The sequence below is a fragment of the Vespa velutina genome, chromosome 3 (assembly GCF_912470025.1).
Source record: "Vespa velutina chromosome 3, iVesVel2.1, whole genome shotgun sequence".
Taxonomy (NCBI): Eukaryota; Metazoa; Arthropoda; class Insecta; order Hymenoptera; family Vespidae; genus Vespa; species Vespa velutina.
In genome coordinates, this window is record NC_062190.1 from 3,367,121 (window position 1) to 3,373,678 (window position 6,558).

The following is a 6,558-nucleotide window of genomic DNA, read 5'->3' on the forward strand; positions in this document are numbered from 1 at the left end:
CTATATAATGTAACGTAGCATTCCAATTCGATATATAAAATACGTAAAGATTCTCTTTACGCCGATACGAGGTCTTTCTCTACTATCTGTTTCTTCGAAACTCCATAAAAAAACGTTTGCATTTTTATACGTTGACTCATAAGAATCGTAATGACTTTTTAGATATGTCACGGAAATGTTTTATTTAGAATCGTAAAGAAAAAGATATCACACGTGGAATATAAATTTTTCGTGGCATTCATTGGTAATAATTGAGTAGTTCGATGCGTCGGCTTCTTATTCGGTCAATGCGGAAGTTATTCGATCGTTTCGTTCAATTAATGTATTTTTTAAAATAAATTTTTGTATTCGAAAATTTTTCAATTTTTTTTTTTTATTCTTCCTTCTATTTTTCTTTAAAATTGTCGTGAAAGATTATTCTTATTATTATTATTATGTTTTTTTCTTTTTTCTTCTACCTTCTTCTATAGTGAATTCGAGTCGAACGAGTCAACTGGACGAACACTATAAAAGGAAATAAAAATAAATAAATAAAACTAAGGAAACATAGTGTCTCACGACGAAGGCCACGGTGATCGCTATAATTGAAAGTTTCTCATCGAGACACCTTATTCTTCTTATTTCTCTTTCTGCATTAATTGTCAACCTTTGAAATGTTATCAATAATTATTTAATGAAAGAACGAAGAATTATCAATAAGACTTTGATCTTAGAAAATTGTTATTCGATTTGGCCTATTCCAGTTACTATTCTCGTGATCTTACAGAAACTTCCTTTGCGAGAAATTGAATGGCTTACTGATGAATAACAATGTAAGTAATTGCAAAGTCATTCGTAACGAGGATAGGATCCAATCGTTACCGCATATAAAAATAGGATATCTATATTTCTCATTCAAATGTTCTAATTCTATTACGTGTGAACATTTCTAATAATTTAATTATACTGAAAATCTTTCCTAATTTTAATTAAAGTTTACCAATACGTAGAGAGAGAAAAATTATTTAAAGAAAACAAATATTAAAAAAGAAAAAGAAAAAGAAAGCAAATGGAAAAAGATATTCTTTATATAAAAGGACAAAAAGAAAAGGATAAAAACGATTTATTTCAATCGAGTTATAAGCAATAATCGAAATAATACTCAGTAGTACCAGAAAAAAAGATTATGAAAAATAGTAAAAATAATATCCAGGTGAGTATGTACATATTAATACATATCAAAAAAGAAAGGAAAATATAGAAGTACAAGCGGAGAAACATATCTGTGTGTGTGTGTGTGTGTGTGTGTGTGTGTATACGTAGGAAGTGTTTCACGTAACTTATCTATTTTCGGTATGTGGCAGTATTATTCTGAGGCCAATCGTGTCAACACACGGTGAGCTAATATTTTAGCTATTTCTTTAATCTCCTCTCGCATATCTCTTCAATTTCAATGTTATGGCGTCCGTATATTAACGCGTGATCGCAATCGGCTTTGATTTTCTTATGATTATGCGAAATATATATATATATATATATATTTATACATACATACATACACGTGTGCGCGCACACACACACATACACATATATGCATATAAACATACGAATATATATACATGTCTACGTAGGAAGAACGTAATCATGGACGCGATAGTAATACGTAATGCCTTTTCAGAGAGGAAGAGTGAGACACCATCGAAATGACAAAATGAACAGGCGTAACAACGTGTAAAGATGAAAGACAAACTAATTCCGGAAAGAAAAAAAAAAAAAATATCGAAGGAAGAGAATTCAGGCAAGAAAATAACGATCGAACAGAAACTTATTCTTCCTTATTATGAGATATTGTATAATGACAATTAATTTCAAGATAAATGTATTTCAATGTTTAATAATAGTTATTATAAATATCAATAAAATTACATTCAAAATTTCGAAAAAAGATAAGATATTCAATAATTCGTATTTTGTACTTACAGATAAATTAATTCGTATCAAATGAATTTTTATCGTAGATAATCGTAGAAATAAATTTAAATCGAAATATCGATGACATTAAATTCCAGAAAATTTTAATCAAAATATATTAACTTTTTGTAAAATATTTTTAAATAACGTTTATATTTTTTAGAGAAAACAGAAAACAAAGAAAACAAAGTAATATGCAATGAATCATGCCACAATATAGACAATCTAATCGTCTATCTCTTTTTATATCTATACGATTTATCCGCACTTAATTAAAATTAATTTTGACAATGAGTCGAACTTATTTGCTTTTTTTTTTCTATGTACAATGAATTTCAATGTATTACGAACGTATTTCAACGTATACGAACGTAGAACGTGATCGAATTTATTTTCATGTTGATTGTAGTTATCGAAAGGACACGAGGCATAGAAGTTGGATCGTGAGGATAAAGGAAAATGTTTGATATGTAGGTGTAATCGAGGGATGTTGGTAAATCGTCCAATAACCCGAGGACATCGTTCGAACAGCTGCTTCTACAAACGAGTCGACGAGTCGACGTGCTGATCACGGTCGACAAACTCTCTTCGATAGAAACCAAGAGAGAATGAAACAGAGAGAGAAAGAGAGAGAGAAAGAGAGAGAGAGAGAGAGAGAGAGAGCGAAAGAGCGAGAGAGAGAGAGAGAGAGAGCGAGAGAGCGAGAGAGTGAGAAAGAGAGAAAGCAAGAGAGAGAGTTAAGTACCTGGACAGTGAGATTTGTGTTCACGCATCTACTATGCAAGGATAATTAATCAATACGAGAGTCACTCAATTGATTTGATTGATTGTTCCTCACTTTTAAGGTCAATATAACAACAAATAAAAAATTTATAAAGATTTTGTTACCCCTCTTTTCTTTTTTTTTCTTTTCTTTTATTTTTGTGGTTTATTGTTTTTATTTTAATAAATATTTATATTCATTTCACAGACAATTTGATATAAACGCGCACGATTGAATAATATTGAAGTGTGTCAAAAGTAGTATTAAATTTCAAGAAAATTAACATAAATTTGACATTTTTAGAGGCTATAACTAAATGTTGTTTTGTTGAAAATTGTTTTGTAAACTAATAGATAATATTTATATATAATATTATTTGCTATATATATATATATATATAAACGTTGAGAAGAAATAATTGTTAAAATATATTTGATATATTTAAATGTTATAATTATAATAATATATATTATAATAATATAATTATAATAATACCGTGATTCAATCATTCGAAACGGCTGATTTATTTTCTTCGGAATATTTATTAAACGTTAAATATGTCGGTACGGACTAATGTTTGTATCACTTTTATCGAAATTAATTTATATATCAAAGAACTCAAAATACAATAAAAGGAAGGAACAACACAAGGACAAAATCACGATTCCAATATGAGAAATATCTACCTAATTTCAAATAATTCTCGAGATGAGATTCTAATTCGAACTCTAGTGAACGAGAGAGTGAATTTAGTGCGAGTTAGTAAAAGAGAGAGAGAGAGAAGGAAGGAGAGAGGGAGAGAAAAAGAGACAGAGAGATGGTGACAGAGAGAGAGAGAGAGAGAGAGAGAGAGAGAGAGAGAGAGAAAGAGAAAGAGAGAGAGAAAGAAAGAGAGAGGATATATGGACATCGAGTGGACTTTATCATCACCACGAGTGTTATCGGCGAATTAGCGTACCGTTAAACGATGAGAATCGTGTGCGCATCTTCGCATCTTTCGAAAGGCTTACGTAAATTAATTTTAATTAATTACTTGCTGTTATTTGATATAAAAAATCTACATTTTTCAAAGTCTAGTATAGTAAAAAAATCACTATAGAAGATCGGCAAATAATAATGTGAATAAAATGAAATATTACTCATAAATAATAATAATAATAATAACAATAACAATAATAATAATAATAATAATAATAATAATGATAATAATAAAATAATGATAATAATAGTTACAATAACAATAACAATAACAATAACAATAACAATAATAATAATAATAATAATAATAATAATAATAATAATAATAATAATAACAATAATAATAATAATAATAATAATAATAATAATAATAATAATAATAATAATAATAATAATAATAATAATAATGATTAAGCGAATAAGAGTAAAATATTATTTATATTAAATATATTTATTTATTGGAAATTCTTTTAATTTGACATTGCAAAAGATATAAAATAATTATTAATGGATTGCAAATAAACAAATAAAATATTAAATTACAAAAAAGAAGTAGTTTTCTTTTTCTTTTTTTTCTTTTTGTATTTTTTCTTTTTCTTTTTCTTTTTTTTTTTTTGATCAGATATTTTTATTTTTATCGAAAAGGATCGCAAATGTTTTTATGATTTTCAATTAATTCAGTTATTTAAAAAATTAACAATCTCGGACTCGTTAATTTATTAAATAAAAATGAAATATGATTACTTGTGTGTTCACGATATATATATATATATATGTACATATATTGACGTTATATCGTTTTCTAATCGTGAAAAAAATAAAAGAGAAACAGAAAAAGAAAAAACAAAAAAACGGCAAAGGAATAGAAATATTCATAAATATTATCGAGCAAATCGAATTGCAAAAGAAGTACTTTTAATCAGGAAGGTGTCCATGTAACGAATTACATACGCTAATAGATACTAATTTAGTAACAGCCTTGTTTTCCAAAATGAACGTTTCCTACAATTTTGATTAATATCGCGCAGATTAACGTTTCGGTCCTCGCACAGATGTTGCCGTAACCTTTCTCGTAATAAACGTCATCGGTTCATGTTCACCAAGTAGATACCGACAATTTATTGTAAAACGAACGCGTACGTACGTAAGAAAAATGAGTATTGCAATCAATTCATTGCTCTTTTTATAAGGATTCCTGAGCATGATCGAATTGATCGAATTGCTGAAATTTTTATCGTCTTATTAAAAATCGAAAATATCGAATATTCAATATGCGAATTTTGTTGTATTGTGAATATTAAAATGAATAAAAAAAGAAAAAAAGAAAAATTATTTATATTCGATTTAAATTATAAATTAATGTCGACAAAAAATAAAATTACATGTGCACGATTTCGAAAAGATATTTCTCCTATAATAGTTTTTTTAGGATGCTCAACTTAAAATAATTCTAATCTCCAATTTTAGTTTCTATCTCCATAATCTTATCTCCATAATTAGTTCCTTAAAATCTATGAAGAATGAGAAAAATAGAAAAAAAGTGAATTGAATGTCTATCGAAAATTACTAGAAAATAGTATATTAACATTACGTTCGATATTATTAGAATTATATTTAAACGAAAAAAAAAATCTTGAAAAACTTCGATTCATGTATATTATGTCACATTAAAATAAATATGCTTATATATTAATATAAATAATATGAACAATAAATTTCGAATTTTTTCATAAATACTTATATATAAAAAATATAAATATATTGACTTAGATTATTTTTATAATCTCAATAATAAAAAGTAAAAGACATGATGTTATAATATACTGATATTTTTACATTCGCTGATAATGAGTGATTTTTATACAAATCGATCGTCGAAGACGATATGAAAAATATTCGATCGATGAGATAATTTCCTTTTTTCTTCCCCCATATCCATATGATCCAAAGCACAGAAGTGACTTAATTTAATCGGCCATTTAATCGGAGTCGCCACGGGTCGGTGGTCACTTCCGCTTCAACTGGGTCAACCTTCCACCACCGTGTTCTCATCCTTTGAACGTTCCGTTGGTAGGAATTCTCGAAGGGAAACTCCTTATCTCGAAAGCTTCGAGCATGATTTTGACGCTAGAGAGAATAGGTATCACGCATTTAGGATAATTTTTATTCAAATGGATATAAGTTCATATATCACGAATTAAAATAACTTATCCCAAGGAATAAATACCAAATTTTTTTGAATAATCGAAACAACGAAAACGATCGAAGAAGAAGAGGAAGAATAAGGAAAAGAAGAATAAAAAAATGAAGAAAAAAAGGGCTTCTAAAAACTATAAAAAGTTAATCTAACGTATATTCCAAACTTATCATTCCGTTACCCTTCGTACCTTAAAGTAACGTTGAAATGAATATCATGGGACTATGATGGTGATCTGTCGACGATGCGATTCTAAATTTGTCGTCACTCAATGAAAATCTCGAAAGAGTAGGCGTCATATAGAAAGAGAGAAAGAGAGAAAGAGAGAGAGAGAGAGAGAGAGAGAGAGAGACCTATATGCCTACGTATGAAGTAGGCACAATAAGAGTATATGTATATGTGTGTGTGTGTGTGTGTGAGAGAGAGAGAGAGAGAGAGAGAGAGAGAAAGAAAAAGAATAGAGATAAAAGGTAAGGTAAGGTCTGAAAGTAACGTTTTCTAGGGTCAAGGGAGGTCCTAGAGGGAATGACAGAGGGAATAGTCGAACCATGTATCGAAAGATAGACGTTCTAAAGAGAAAGAAAGAGAGAGAGAGAGAGACAGAGAGAGAAAGAGAGAGTGAGAAAGTGAGAGTGAGAGAGAGAGAAAGAGAGGTGTCGCGTCAACGCCG

At 28.7% G+C, this 6,558-nt stretch overlaps 1 long non-coding RNA gene across 1 annotated transcript; it reads left to right on the forward strand.

Annotated features, from left to right (window-relative positions):
* The first annotated feature begins 1,140 nt into the window (after positions 1-1,140).
* LOC124947619 lies at positions 1,141-1,767 on the forward strand. The gene is made up of 2 exons (XR_007100455.1): positions 1,141-1,192; positions 1,658-1,767. It is a non-coding gene; the product is annotated as an uncharacterized LOC124947619 (long non-coding RNA).
* Positions 1,768-6,558: the final 4,791 nt, after the last annotated feature.